Source organism: Lepisma saccharinum, chromosome 10 (genome assembly GCF_977018435.1).
Source record: "Lepisma saccharinum chromosome 10, izLepSacc3.1, whole genome shotgun sequence".
Lineage (NCBI taxonomy): Eukaryota > Metazoa > Arthropoda > Insecta > Zygentoma > Lepismatidae > Lepisma > Lepisma saccharinum.
Window position 1 is genome coordinate 21,899,517 of NC_139238.1, and position 16,504 is coordinate 21,916,020.

Sequence of the window (16,504 nt, forward strand, 5' to 3'; positions counted from 1 at the left end):
AACATGCCAAAAGAAAATAAAACTTCTTAAAAGTGAACTTGAACTACTTAGAAATATGAGAAGAGACCAGATCAGGACTGTCGTTTTCGTAACAAAATATTATAATTACCACGAATTACATAGTATTTACCTGGGGGGGGAATTGTTAAAAATAGTTTATTTCGTAATTTAGTCCAATGATTTTTTTTAACAAGGGTAACAAGGAATACATTGTGATCAATAAAAATATTCCCTTGCATCATTAGTTTTATTACTGGCGTTTCCCATGTAGCTTCACTAACTCGTCAATTTTTATCTGTGTTAGAAGGAACAGTAGGTACCACACGTACAGATTCACTCTGATTAATTTACAATTGCTTAAATTTTAAAGTCCACGTTAGGCTCAGATACGCTAAACAGGACTGGTCGCACACTTTAAAGTGGGATCAGAACACTGTGCACTGGGGATCGAACCTGAGAACCCTCCATTACAGGCGACCATGTTGCCACTACTAGATCGGGAAGACCAAACTTACAATTATGTCTTGTGTGCAAACGGGGAGCTCGTTTGGTATATTTTTTTAACTTCGAGTGCTTGTTTCACTTGGTATGTGAACACATTAATAAATAAATATGATGATGTATTCAACGTTAATAGTATGTATGTAATAAATTTAAAATTACTACTTGACTGTTCAGGACTCTATCCATACTCGAGTCTCATCTTACCAGAGCATCCCATATGACGCCTTGTAAATCACGGGGTCTCTGGTTCGATTAGCCTGTCTGTATATGGTATTCGCAATATCTGAGCAAGGTTCCATAGCCGGGAACTATGGCAGATATCTAATCGAGACAACAGAGAAAGCAAACACGAAGATTCAGGTGAATTCTCTAGAAGGAATTCTACGCAATTTATTTTTTTCAGGATTTTGAATAGCGGCTTTTCGAAAGGATATGCAATTTCGTTTACATTATTCGTAAATAAACCTCGGAGCACCAGTTCATATTTCATGTAACTTTTATCAGGAAAGAGTTTCGTGTAAAGCGACTACGTCGACATTCACAATAGTGTATAAATCCTGCCTTCACCTTACAGGGAGTGGGAAGAACCGTAATTCGAGAATGTAAAAGGCAAAATACGAAGGGATTTTTTTTCATTATTATTTAAGGGAGGAAGTGAGAGAGAATGCCACGCTGAACCAGGTAAGTAATGAGAATTCCCCTCACGCTTCCTATCACCTGGTATCAAGAGCAAACCGGTTCCTTGCACACGCACTCGGAAAATGAGTCACCATGCCTATCGTGTCACCCATTTACACGAACTTCCCTTTCTATCCCTCCCATGTCCATTCCGAAAAAGCTCTTCCGCTTACAAGCAACTCGGGTTATTTATGCAACATCCTCACGTTTGTTTTTCACACTTATTTTTTACATGTACCCTACCGGGGTGAGTGGACCAACTGAATGGTGACAGTAGAACCATACAGGCTCGTGTGATTTGGGAAACAGATTTGAAAGACACAATCCTCTCCGTAGTTAGATATCCTACAATGGTGACTTGGTAAAAATTGAATAGCAGCTTGACGCTGATATTACGGGGGAAAGGAACAATCAATTCGAACACTAGTTCGGCAAACTAAATATAGTCAGTCAGTCACTAGTGTGTGGAGGAAGACAACACAAAATGGTTACCAAAAAACATTGTATATAATATACAGTGGACTTTCTTTAATTCGAACCGAAGTTTCATTTCCCTTGAAACCATATTTAATGTTTGTGAATTCGAATTTTAGTCATTTCGAACTCTATTTGTTTATTTGAACTTGGGAGTTCGAATTAAAGTCCAGTGTAATTAATAAGTTTAGGATATAATGCAAATTAGTATATATATATATATATATATATATATTCCGGTTTGCAGTGGTGAAATAATTGCAGGTGCGAAAGAGTCCAGTATAATCTGCGAATAGCAGCAAATTATGAACGATCGCACCTTCCCCCTAAATATGTTACGCTCATTGGTAGAGTCGGTGGGGGCACTCCATATTTGCATCTCAATAACAATAAAATTTAGTGGCGATATTCATGTCCAAAGTGTAGATTCAGTCCCGATAAGGTGGTACTTTGTAAAACTACCGTTCCCATTATTCTACAGCATACAACGGTCACGTTTGTTACTTTCATATATTTTATAAATTACACTTTCTCTGATATATTACTGTCTCGTTTCTTGCTTCTACCTCAGCATATAATGTATTCACTTCCAATATGTGTAGGGCAAAAAGTTATCGCACGTAGCTGCAAAAACAATCTTGTAAGAATACAGTGTTACTGCAAACAAGAAATACCACTAATAGTAATAGCCGGCCTCCGTGGCTGAGTGGATAGCATATCGCGCTACGACGCCGGGGGTCCCGGATTTGAATCGCGGCCTGCGCAAGGGTGTTCTTTGTGAGGGCTATTTAATCAAATCACTCATTCGCGTCTTAGCGATAAGCCAAAAGTGGCAGAAAAGCCAAGTTAAATAAGGCACATTAATCAATCAAGCAATAATAATACTAATAACGTATTTGCTGTGTGAAACTAAATAATTAGGAGGATCTTGCAATCATGAATATCGCGCCCCTACTTATCCTGTCGCCGTCCATGGTTGAATCATTCATCGAGGTTGTTCAAGATATCAGTGCCATCTGTTGGTCTAGTGTGTACTTACAGAATCTTCCAGTGGAACGACCTTCTGGTCAATAAGAGTGCTTGCTATTTCGATACTCCGGGAGTTTTGTTATCAGACCCCTACTTCAACAGCTTTGTTTAAAGTGCGAGTAAATTGTCATTCATAAAACCTAATATTTATCTAACTTTCGCGCTTTGCAAACTAAATTAAGAAAAATTCAACTTTCACAAAGAAAAAAATGGGAAAAGAGATTTCACAAAAGGAAATGCACAATCAAAATTACCGGCAGAAGTGCACTTACTGTGTCGAGAAAATTGTGCAACGGATAAAAGTTTTGCACCTTCAGTCAGGGATGTGCTACACTCAAATCTACAGTCTACATTTGATTTGATTGTTATTTCGCGTCGCTTTTCTGCCACTTTTAGCTAATAGCGACGTTGAGGATGGGCGATGCGATGAAATTTGTGAGGTGACACTCGCACAAAGAACACGCATGCCGGGATTCGAATCCGGGACCCCTGGCGTCATAGCGCGCGCTGTGTGTCTACATGCATTGTTTACGAAGTGTAACTAATGACGCAGTTTTGAAAGAAAATTCCATTGTTCAATCCTGATGACTACATGATAACAATCCTATTTACAACAGAAGCTTCTGGCATTCTCTGTTTGGATAAAGTAAAATGTAAACAAACATATGGCAACATCGTGACGCAAGGTATCTTTCAACGCGTAAAATTTTCATTGAAACTTGGAAGAAAATTGTAAATAAGAGTACACACTACATTGTATACGCATAGAATATAAAGAACCATTGTTTGCGCGTACATGCTAAGAGTGAGCCAATAGCAACATTTTCCGATACTGATAATGATAGCCTGACCGATTGCTCCTGATACTTGTGTAATTTCAGTTTAACATAAAGGCAAGTTACAAAGTCATACTAACTCATTACATCACATCCCTTTCATAACATAACTCCCCATTTTTCATGTAGCATTATAACACTTTAAAATGTCGGTATTGGTTTAGCCCTAGTACACACACAAGGTGTCTTCAGTCTCAAGAAAGGCTCCTTTATTTTAACGCGTTTTCCCCCACAACTGAATGAAAACCTTCAATTTCTAAATTCCTCAATACACTTCGGCATATGGAAAATCTAATTGCTACAGTAGGGAACAAACCGTAATTATAAACACTAACGCAATCATTAATTTTTATGAATGCTTGCTCGGTATCTGCAATTGCACAACGTATATGCAAGCAGCCACTCTGTAACTTGTCTATCGACTAAGATACCTCGCACGCTCAGTACGGATCGAATTCGCGACTCCCTCAAGAGACAAGCGTGCAAACACCTATCCTGAGAATAATTTTAAAATGTCGCAAAGTGGTACACACGTAATATGCACTGTGCGAATGAAGCTTTTTGCTCTTGGGGGTGGAGGGGGGCACTCAGTGGCGTACTTGTGATTTCTTTTCGGGAGGTAGTTTCTTTGGGTGTGCAAATTTGAACGTTACAAGTTAGTAAACGAAACTATTGCCGAAGTGCCTGACAACATTGGTTCTAACCGAGGTCATTAAATGCACTGGTTTGGTGCTAAATGTTTTGTACTTGAATTACAATGCCAAGTTTTAAATAATTTCATTTTTTTCTCCACGAGCTTTAATGTTCAAAGTAAGAGTATTTCTCCACGGCCTTACACGTTATTTAGAAACAGTATATTTGCATTCTAAGTAAACCCCTAACTCGTGCACTAAAAGAGCTATCGACTTAATAAACACCGAAAACTTGGCTCAATTTTTCTATTGCAAAGTTCAACCTTCATGTTCATTTAACCTACCCATAAGTTTTGTGAACCCTTTAATACAAGTAAAATATCAGCACTACGCTATAACAGCCTGCTCGAAAGAGACGAACTCTATTGTCTCGGCTTGGTAACGTAGGTTAAGTTTCAGCATAGTGTCCTCTAATACACAAGGCTGCACTCTTTTCGCCAGGGAAATATAATTGTATGACTGGATCATAAATGGACACGAATGATTTTCAGTTGTCTTTGTTTACATAGTTAACAAAAGTTATAATATACTATAGTTTCAATCTCATTCCATTTGAGGGGTATAAAAACATCTCTTTGCCTGTGACACCCGTTCATTCGCACGCTGGTAATACGCATGTTGTTGATACATTAACGAAGAGGGGCATATATATATTTTTTACGACATCCTTTCTACATGTAGGTTCGTTCTCACAGCTGAAACAAACTTAGGAGAGTCAACTATTTTGAGAGTTCCACCCAGATTCCAATGAAACAACACAATGTGACCACTGTTCAACTTCCGGCACCACAAATCATAACACAGCAACTAGCTGCAGAGCAAACACTGAACGCTGATATGACGATGATAATATATATATATATAAGACCTCAGTGTGCCCGTAACGAAGTGAACTACATCCTATACGGAATAGACATTGAAAATATATATACAGCGTGTCCAGATATTATTCACCTCATAAACGTTGTCCATAAAAAAAACTTTCTATGCACGTGGAGTGGGGATCATTAGTATTAACGTGAAGAACATCTCAAAAAATCTTCCATGTACTTGGCAATACACGGTACCATCAGGCATTGGGACAAAACAGTAGTAAAATGAAGTCCAAATCGAGGAGGCTGTGGCATCAATCACCGTGGATTTGATCCGCAACACGTGGGGTGAATTAGTCAATAGACTTGATATTGTGAAAACCACTCAGGGTGCCCATGAAGATGTTTATTGATGATGAGAACTATGCTCACTAAAAATTATTTGAGGCAATGAATGTAATGCCATGTCTGTTTCCGATAAACTATAAACAGTAAAGATATTTGGATCTATTATGGGTTGAACAATTTATGGACACCCTGTATATTTATTGGACAGAAACGACGCAGTAATTTTTAAGCCTTTCCCACTTGCACTAAAGAATTGGAAGCGCTGGCTATAAGCTTGAAGACAAAGCCCGCCCAAATGGCTCTCAATTTCCGATCCCCTTGACAATTCCACTTTGCATCAATGGCGGTTGGAAAGGTAATTTAGCCGAAGAGCGTCGATCCGCGGCAGTATCAGATTTAGGCAGAATTTTACAACTGATATCAGAGGTCGGTCAGTCACATCATTACACATCTAAACACATTCCCATCGATAACCACGAGATTGTCTGACCTAAAAGCATCAGTGTTTGACCTTCGCTTTCCCCGGCTACAACGAAACCTCTGGTGTTACTCGACTTTATGATCAAAGCTTTGCTTTACAGTAAATAAATGAGCACTGGTTTGGTGCTAAATGTTTTGTACTTGAATTACAATGCCAAGTTTTAAATAATTTCATTTTTTTCTCCACGAGCTTTAATGTTCAAAGTAAGAGTATTTCTCCACGAGCTCTAATGTTCAAATTAAGAGTATTTCTCCACGAGCTCTAATGTTCAAATTAAGAGTACAACAACTTCGCCGGTTTAGCTTCTGTCTAGTTCGCTTATTACCTTGCGAATGTGGAGACAATGTGGACGAAGGATAAACAGAAGAAATGAATAATGGGTCAACCACTACCTGGCCCCTCTGATTTCGTCCTTACGCAGAGCCACTTCTCCACAGAACCCGGCGTCAGTTCTGTTTGAACAGAACAGATGGTGATTTTAAGCGACAAAAATATTTCCACCGTCCATTCTAGACATTAAGAATAATGGAGACAGCATACAATTACGTATCAAGGTGAAATCGAACATTGTAAACAATGCTTTCACGGTTTGATTTGACTTGTCATTTAGCGTAGCTTCTCTGTCGCTTTTGGCTAATCGCGAAGATGAGTATCATATGAAATTGAAGAAGGGACACTCACAAAGAACACCCATGCCTAGCCCGGAATTTGAACCCGACACCCCTGCCGTCGCAGCGCGCCGTGAAAACCAGCCCGCCACGGATCAATCAACAATAACTGCTTTAGTATATACCCACAAAAGGGTTGACGAAACCAAACGAATCAGTTTCTGTAATTCTAAAACAACACATTGCCTTCTTTATGACGTACAAGGCACGATTCTTCTTCGAACTACAAGTCAACTTGTACCCAGGTTCGCTAAGAGATATGGCATTCCAAATCACTAGTGTTTCTCCTTGCGTTGTTTTCGGCTAATCGCGACGGAGAATGAATGACGATTCTATGAATTGTCAGATTGGACATCAAACTAGAACCGTAGGCCAACCTATCAGCATTGCATTGTAAAACGCAATTTGGTAGAGGGATGACTGACTGAATTAGCTTTGAAGTGAAGCGGCGACAAGATTGTCAAAGCGATCGGATCCCTGAAGTTCACCGCTCTGTATACGCACTTCCGCTGCACTATCTCGTGCCGGCGACGAGCCGATAAAGGCGTCGATACTAAAAGCGGCGCAGTTTCCCGCGCGTGTTTATTTTGCGCTGTCTTTCGCAGCCCTGCATAATAACTGCTGTTGACTCACAAACAAGGAAAAGTCCAGTCTATCACGTACCGAGTCGTCAGCTTATTATTGTTGTTTCCCGCTGAAGTAGCGTCGCAGTTGTCAACCGTATGGTAGTCTGCGTTCACTAATTGATTCTAAGTTCAGTCCTTTTTTCGGAGTTTGAGAAGTGTTTAGGAAAGTTCAAACACAGATAATATGCGATGTTCAGAAATAGTGTTATATGTTAAGTTTTGATAAATGGATATAAAATAAAACCTTACCTTGAAGAAGCCATCCGAACCGTTGTTGCCAAAGTCACTTATCCCACAAAAAGCACTCTCAAGTTCACCACATCCACCACCGAAACGCCACAGCCAAGTTATCCCACTTCCTCACTTCACGACAAGCTCGCGAACACAACCCGACGACACAAAAGACACTATGAAACCCCGCGCCACAACACAATAAGTCGAAGCCAAGATGAGGAGGGGGAGATTTTGACCACGTGCTGCTGGGCGGGGCCAAAAAACAGATTGGCGTCAGTCCGGTGAGCTAAGCAGCTGCTCCACACACAGCTGACAGGCTAAAACGCGCGCGATTAGACGCCACGACAACCGACCCAAGCTGCTGGCGGTCCAGCCGCAGTTTCAGCTGGGTAGACAAAGGGCATGAAGCAACAACGAGGGTAAAGGCGGGTCCAGGCCTCATCACGTTCCGAATCAAATACATTGTGCGGAGGCCGGCTGCACACTACTGTCGGGCAGCCGGCAACAATCCGACGGCACCCCGCGAACTTTCACTGCGCAGACGCTCTCGGGCGTCCGTACGAGCCCGACATCTCTTGTTCAACACGCGTAATATTCCACCCTCAACCCTGGCGGCAGTGCGTACGTGGGGACCCTACGCATTCGCGCGCAGTTCGCATTTATTGACGCACAAAACGGGCAACATCGAAAATGGAATCCTCCCGTTTTAGGGGGTGAGGGTTAAACCAACCCCCCATCGGCCTTTACTGCCGACGCACCCCCAATCTCATGGTAGTCGAACTTCCTTTCGTGCGTTCATCTAGAGATTAGCAGATTCAACTCCCACCCCCTTTCTTTTTGCTATTTATATGCACGCTAAGCTCCAGAAATAAACCGCTTCCCCCTCCATCCATCGTGTGACGTCAAGTCAACCCCCGCGTGACGTCACAACATAAACAAAGGCCGCAGCACAATTTTAAAACGGTACGTTCACACAACACAACTTCAAATTCGATAACACACTACATAAGATTACTAACAAAGCACATTCACCAATGAACATTACACAGTAAATACCTACCCGAATGAATAAAGACAAGGACTTCTATCACGTAGACTATGCTAGTTGGGGTCAGTCTTGTAGTATCTCAGCCTCTTTCTCTCTCCCGTTAACTTTTTAATAACAGTTTTCAGAATGAAAATTGTAAACTGATTCAATGTTCCAAAACACAACACAACAAGCACAACAAGAAACAATGTACAACATCCAACATAATGGTGATTCCTCTATCTTCCAATGAATGGCTCCAGTCAACAACAAAAAAAAAATGTACAGACTTTATCACCATCCAGACTAACAGAACAACCGGCTCTCGAGTTTTGCCGCGCCCTTCCTCACACTACAAACGAACGACTCTTCTTCCCCCGTTGAAAGGCTCTTCCATCGAGTTAGCTTCCCCCAAAGCAGCCCTAAAAAGAGGGTTAGTTACGACGCATGCGCACGGGTGCTTTTTCTGGGGGAACACTGCTTCACGCACAAAAAAAAGACGCGTTTCTCACCCCCTCTCTATCCTCTCGCCAGCCCTGAAACCGAGCTACGACGCAAGCTTCGATCGACTTCCCGCAACCCCTCCACGCATTGCCATGACCTTCAGCAATGACCTCTGTTGGCCGAACAAACACTCTTGTCGGCTCTTGCACCCAAAAAAATTAAAGCATTAAGAACAGTACCGAGGTATGAAAACCTCCAAAATAAGAAGGGGGCAAAAACTGGAGTAAAAACGCAGGAATGCGTTGCGATCTATATTCTGCGTAAGTGCGTGCGCAGGCCTAAGCTTCGGGCTCTGTCGATTTCCGCCCTCTTGCCGAACATCAAAACAAAACACTGTTCCTCACCCTGGCATCTCCAAGCCGGTCCACCCCTACAGATCGTCGACTTTCGGTTTGGGGTAGGGCATGGTAGCAGGGAGGATATCGTCAACCAAAATAGGATTTCTCCCCCGTTTGCCTCCGTAGAGCCATCCGAAGAACAAAGAAAATCTTCAGTTCCATTAGTGGAGCCATTTTCTGATATTTCTTCAATACAACAAATATACTGGCAGTAGCATTTTACGGCAGTGTCAGAACTGACATCTAGAGATGTGAAGACAATTTTGTACTGACAAGTAGGATTGCCACATCTTCCACAATGGGGAGATTTACTATTATATGTTCTAGAATTTCATTTTGAAGAATTTTGTTACATAGTGTATATCTGTATATTCATTTTGTTTTGCATACTTCAAAATTGTGGTTGAAAAAGTCGATTAAATTTTGTATTCACACTAGCAACACCACAAACAGATAACAACTGATGTTCAAGGCATTATTCTTCGAATGAAATTTTTTGTTCAAGCCGTTAGAGAATGTCGAGCTGATTTCATTGAGTGCAAAAATATCATTTCTCTTCAAGGCATTATTTTTCGAATGAAATTTTTTGTTCAAGCCGTTAGAGAATGTCGAGCTGATTTCATTGAGTGCAAAAAAAAATCATTTCTCTATCTTCAGTAGCAGAAAATTTTTAATCTAAAAGTTAGAAGCATGTGAGGAAATTGTATTCTTCAGGAAAGAGCACTAAATCACACATGAATTAGATTAGTTCTTTAATTTGTCCAGAGCTTTATCCCCACCTCGCCCCATTTTTCCCCAACACTTTTCCGAAATTGTTCGCAATAATCAACTATATGATAAATTTGGTTGAATTGCTTTATTTTACTTCGTTTCTTGTGCCACTTTTGGCTAATTTGCAAAGATGAGGATGAGTGATGATATGAAGAAATTGATGGACACTTACAAACATCCATGCCCAGGCCAGGATTCGAACCCGCGTCGTTGCGCGATATGCTAACCACTCTGCCAAGGGGGCCAGCTTTAATTGGATTTGTTCGCTTGTTAAATCAGTAACACCGATGTACAAAACTGATCTTTGTGAGAAGTCCGTTCACTGCACTTGAATTATTGACGTTGAATCCAGGATGACAGTGCGGCACGTGTCCAATTGAATCAATGAATAGTATGATCACTTTGGTGATACATCCACACATATGAGTGAGTGTAATTATTACAACAATAACTTCCATACTAATCAAAAATTAAAAGAGGTTTCTCCAGTGTATTTTCAAATGAAAAGTTAAGATAGTAAGGCTCTAATACAGTGGTTCCAATATTTTCACTGAATTGACACTTATTCCAAATATGTACTTTTTACATGTAAAATGTTTCTGAATTTGAAATGTGTGTATTTTTTAACTTAAGGCACGCAACCTAACCAGACTAAACTGAGCATTACAAGTGTTAGATAGGCCAACATTCTGACTTGGGCGCCGCAGAAAAATCTTGAAACGCTAAGGGCGTCGTGAAACGAAAAAGTTTGGGACCCCCTGCTCTAACACACTATGCTAATACTGATCATGTTTCGAGTCAAAGACGGTGGAAGGATTCCAGACTTTCACTTGTCTGATAAACAGGGTGCGTGTTCTCCCCCCCCCCTTTAAAAGTTCTCCCCCCCCTTTAAAAAAGTGTTTACTAGCTTCTAACAATCGTAAACTACAAGAATTCTACAATGCAAGCAATACGCACATACAGTAAAATTATCAAAACGTACACACAACCCGGTATTTCAGAATGTAGTAAGCACAAAAAATCCCCCTGGATTCCATCTATGAATAAAGTTTTTTTTATTCCTTTCAATGCCTCTTGAATGGTTTTATTGCCTCTTTCCAGGCCGCCAAAGCCCGTGAGGTGACCCTAGGCCAGTCGGGACAGCTTTTTTTTGCGACGTGTGGTCAGCGTGTTGACTCTCTCATCCCTTTCTTCATACATCATATATTACCATCACCGCTTAACCGCGACAAAGGGAATTGATGTCTCTCCAGGTTCCAGGCTCCAACCCTTTTCGTTTTTTAGAACCATAAGACGTGCATTGTACATGGCGTGAAAGTGCACTCAATAAAGGTGGGAAAAAGCACCTGTTAGATCTCACCAACCAAATGCTTTATATCTGTGACTTTAGTACATTGAGATAGCGACTATTGTGACTATTTTATATTATCTTAGTCTTCGGGTGTAGCCAGTCAAGAAAGGTGACTTGGTGACATGATATGGCACTTGAAGAAAATATGTACATATGCAACATGTAAAATTGAAGGTTTTCGGCATTTAAGGAGAAGAAATGTTCGAGAAAAAACTTCCATAACTGAAAAACCTGAGGAAAAGTCAATGCTTAAAAAAAAAAAAAAAATACTATACATTGCAGTCACGAACATCTGAAATTACTGACCATACTTAGTCCCAACTGATATTCTTTAGTGACACACACACTCCAAGTCGTTAATTCCGTACTATTTTCCAACACGCCGTTTTTATGTTTTTATCACAGAATGGGCCCAACTCGAAATACTAGTAAGCACGCTACGCCTCTGCTCTGGGTTAATGGCCATGTGGAAATAAATGGATGATAGAACAATTCCATGATTCACCCAGTATGTGAACCTGCCTTCTTAACACTAAACGGTGGTCACTCCCAAGCGATTATTCAATGTATTTTCTTTGTATCAGATTCTTATATATATATATATATATATATATATATATATATATATATATATATATATATATATATATATATATATATATATATATTAATATTTAATATATTATTTATACTGAGAGATATTGATAGAATTAGGTTATTTTACGTCACTTTTCTTCCACCTTTGGCTAATTGCAAAGATGAGGAGGAATGATGATACGGTGAGAAGGATGAAAGGACAAACACACATGGACGACACAAGTACTATACAGAGGATTGTCCTGGCCGCAGGTCCAGGCGACAGGACCTCGTTAGTCTGTGAAATGAAGTCCAGGGTGCTGACAATTGGGTGTCTTCAGAAAGGGGTATATCCCTTACACATCTCAAAAACAAGAGGAACGCAACTTTGTTCACATTACCGAAAAAAAGTTCAATGAACACAATATTCGCTATGATAGAGATGAGGTGGAGACCGTCAGTTACAGCAGATACTATTTACGTCTGTCCACCACGCCCTATTTATTTCGGTTCAAGACCATGGAATTAATTATTATCGATCCACAGCAACAGTCGCCTCTGGTAGACAAAAAAAAAGCAGCACATCAACAAAAATACCCACTTTCAATAGAAGCGACCGACTGCTTTAACACATGGAGGTCACGTGATTGCATCATGTTGAATCTAGTGCCGTTCTCCTGGCACCATGCGCCCGCCACAGCAGTCCCACGCCCAACGATGAGAGAAGTCAAGAGGTGACTGGCCCACAAACCATCCATTCCAACCATCCATTCCAAGTTCAACCCACATCTGTTATATCGATAAAAAACGGCTACTTCTCAGAGTGTGGTGTCGACGATAAGAGTGACGTCATCAGCAGCACTTCTTCCAAGGTCTCTAATTCTGCATGGGAGAAAGCGGATACATTTGGCAGTGCCATGTCCTTTTTCTGATAGGTAGTAGCTACGCTAGGTGCTTACCTAATTGGAGTACTATTGCACGTAACAACTTCATCATAGCGATTTATCTACACCTCCCCCAATATATTTTTCATAAAAGTGGATCCGAATTTACCCATCCAGACCAGGCAGTTTCTAAAGATATATTTCGGGGGGGGAGGGGGTCCGAACCAAGTGTATCAGAAATAATATGACAATATAAATGTTTAAATATGTTAATCAGGGTGGCTACAAACAAGCAGAAATGAAATTCCCTGACTTTTCCAGGTTTTCCAGGACAAAATTTACATTTTTCCCTGACAATTACAAACTAAACTAAATCGATGTTTTTGCAAATGAAAATAATAAACTCATACAGATCCAGGTATAGATTTGTTAAGTACCAATATTATTTTCTATGAAATTGACTCAATTTCTCTATTCTCTATGATTTGAATTCAAACTGCAAAAGAGTGAATTTGGAAAATTATTACAATTCACAAGCTAGGGAAGGATTACGGAATTTTGTCATACGCAGTAAGTTTAAAATAAAATACTTGATTATTTTTAAAGTTACGACTTAAAAAAATAAGAGTGAAGAGTGATTGATTAATAAATACAATTTGTAAATGATCAGTTTCCTTATACATTCTCGGTATTATATGTTGATATTTCCACTGAAGTTTGGGACCCTCTGCTTGCAAGAACCACGAGTGCGGACTCATTTTTCAATGCATCAAGCTCTCTTCTCTGTAAAGCAAACAACTTAACTCTTGCATATAAGTGAAACAATTGAATCGAACAAAATAAAGTGTCATATTTCCTTACATTATCAATGGGATTTCTGCTTCAGTACAGTATATCCAAGTGAAGTACTGTGAAACTGACAAGATGCAGTTATACCATTAATGCTGTCGAAAAGGGTATGTAGGTATTAGAAATTTAACGCAAAGAATTTATAGAATTGCATTGTATATGTACCTGATTTAGCTAACCATACATTAAAACAGGAACACTCTAATAATAAAAGCTTCTGAAAGTTCATATACGAGGGACATCCTGAAAAAAGCTCCATTGGTGCCTATACGCAGCACTGGTGGTCAGAGATAGACACACACCCATGCAGGCAGGAAGAAGTGGCATGTAGCAGTAATCTGGTACAGTTGCAATGCAGCCGTCATACAGTCTCCCACCGAGCCTAGCCTACAATGTACACTCAGAATTTGGCACAGAGCCACCAGCAATTGTGTGAGGTGTGCAGACCGGACGTCGTGTATGGTCAGACGATGGTGCAGACAATTCACGGAAGGCCAATCGACTGTGCACAACCCTGTACAGCTGAGTACACACAGGCCCTTTGCATCACTTCAGGTGAGAGATCTTGGACCACTCCCTGTACAGCCCTGGCCTTGAATGTACCGACTTTCATCTCTTTGTTTAACTGAAGAGGATTCTGGCAGGGCAACACTGCGGTAGAGATAGTTCCAGTCTTTGCTGTCCGACACATATACCATGGGCATACAAAATCTAGTGCCATGCTACGACAAATGCTAGAACAACGGTGGTGATTATGCCGAAAATTAGGTTAAGGCTCACTCTTACTAATGCAATAAATTACAACTGATATTCATGTTTTATTTATGCCTAATCGGTAGGGACCTTGATATTTTGTTATTTGTTTTCAAATTGGTGTATTTTCTTATTTTTTATTTTTTACTATACGGTGTTATTTTTCTCAAAATTCACATTTTCATTTTAGCGCATTTTCTGGCAAATATCTGAAATTATTTCTTCATGGTGTTTTTAAACTACTGTTTCAAATTGTAAGTCACATGACTTACGCCTCTTCGTGAGAGTTCTTTTGGGAAAGTTATTTTCCATACCCCTTTTTTTAAATTTTAAGGTAAGGATTTTAGATAATGGAATTTCCCCCATATATACTGAAGGGTGCATAATAACCATAAGTGGCGACGCACCCAAAAAATTAAAATCAATCAATCTCACGTGACTGATACCGATATATAATGGCACCAAAAAATTGGCATTATCTTTTTTTGACTTGTCAGTATTAAGTTTCCCAAAATTCGCTTTTTTGTTTTAGAACATTTATCTGCCAAATATACCGAAACTTAATACTCCATTGTGCTTTTAAACTATTATTTTAAATTGTAGATCACATGGTCTACGTATTTTCGTGACAGTTTGATATGTTGGAACAGATTTTTGAGGAAGTAAAAGTAAAGTGCTCCCCTGGACTTTTCCATGAAGGTGTATAAGGGTGTGGAGTTAGGGCCCCACACTTTCTTGATCATGGCTAAAGGTGGGGGTGATTGATAAGCACCATGCTCCTGGCTACCTTTATCCCACAAAGTTTCCTCAAGGTACAAGCTTCATATGATGCTGGGTTGGTGCCGGAGCAGTTTGAATAGGCGGAAAACATCCCGGTTCTCCCCTGCAGGGGATCGACCCCGGGTCTCTTGCATAGTAGTCAGACGCCCTAACGACTGAGCTCCATTATTACTCGCTTGACAAATGCCGATGGAGCGCACTTAGCTTCGTAATTCAAAACATATCTCGTGCGACAAATACGAGGATGTGGATCCCGTGTGACAGTAGATACGCACTCGATCTCCTGTTAGAACCCTGCCACTTTTCTCTGTGATGCAAATGGTTTTGATAGTTGAAAAAATCCTGGGAAATACAGGATTTAATGTGGCTGTCGGAATTATTCCATGTACGTATAACTCTATAGTTTACTCTTGAGTAAAATGTTGGAAAACTTGCATGTTCTGTGTACACAAACAGGCCTAGAAAAGACAAGAATGTTGGATTTCATGAAAATTTTTGTTGTTTTAGGTCATTTCTTTAAAAAAAATCGCTAATAACGCCAAATTCACATTTTATGACAAATTCGCATTATTTTCATATTTAGAAAGGGCGAAAAATGTATCCAGACATCACTGCACATTCCTAAACATAACTTCGCAGCAACTACCATTTTTCACGGTTTTGGCGTTTGCGAAAAATCAATCGGAAATTACTTTCTGGCCACCCCTCGTATAAATCAGTAGATGGAAAGTGAAAATTTAGCAGGGCTGGCAGAAAAAAGTCAATTCTTGAAGAAAGTGATTTGCTTTTATGATTGAATGATTCGAGTAAATATGATATTAAAATATTTACGTATTTATTATTAGTATTTTATTTCATAATATTGGACATTAACGTTACTCAGTGAGAGATTAATGACCATCTCTCACGAGTTTAAACAAACAGGACAGAGAATGGTGTTAATTTCATTGCAATACTAGTGTTGCAGTAAATTTGAGGTTGGGAGTGTGCACTTGCCAATTTTTATAACGTTCACCAATGCAGATTTATGTTTCACTTTCTCGTGATAGTATTCAATATATATCCAGTTATGTTGGATTCTTCTTGTCTTCTTGATATCTAAGAATAGTGCAATGTGATTGTAAACGTATGTTAACTTGTGCGAAACCACTAATACGTCAGGACGATGAAAGAAAACCTTTGTAAGCACTGATACATTAAATGAGGTGAAGTGAGCCAGAAGAGTAATACAATTCCAGCAGCATATTTGCAGTCTAAAGCTCTTCTTGTTTATGCATACGGTTTTTGTT

At 39.9% G+C, this 16,504-nt stretch overlaps 1 protein-coding gene across 4 annotated transcripts in view; it reads right to left on the reverse strand.

Annotated features, from left to right (window-relative positions):
- The window catches only part of LOC145993814 (protein brain tumor-like), a 130,831-nt gene that overhangs the window by 46,078 nt on the left and 68,249 nt on the right, over positions 1-16,504 (reverse strand). The window contains exon 1 of one of the 4 annotated variants that reach the window (XM_083129644.1): positions 7,398-7,855. The exons of the other annotated variants lie outside the window; for them this stretch is intronic. The gene's annotated coding sequence lies outside the window, so the exon portion shown is untranslated. Of the gene's footprint in view, positions 1-7,397; positions 7,856-16,504 lie in introns of those variants that run through there. 4 annotated transcript variants of the gene reach the window in all.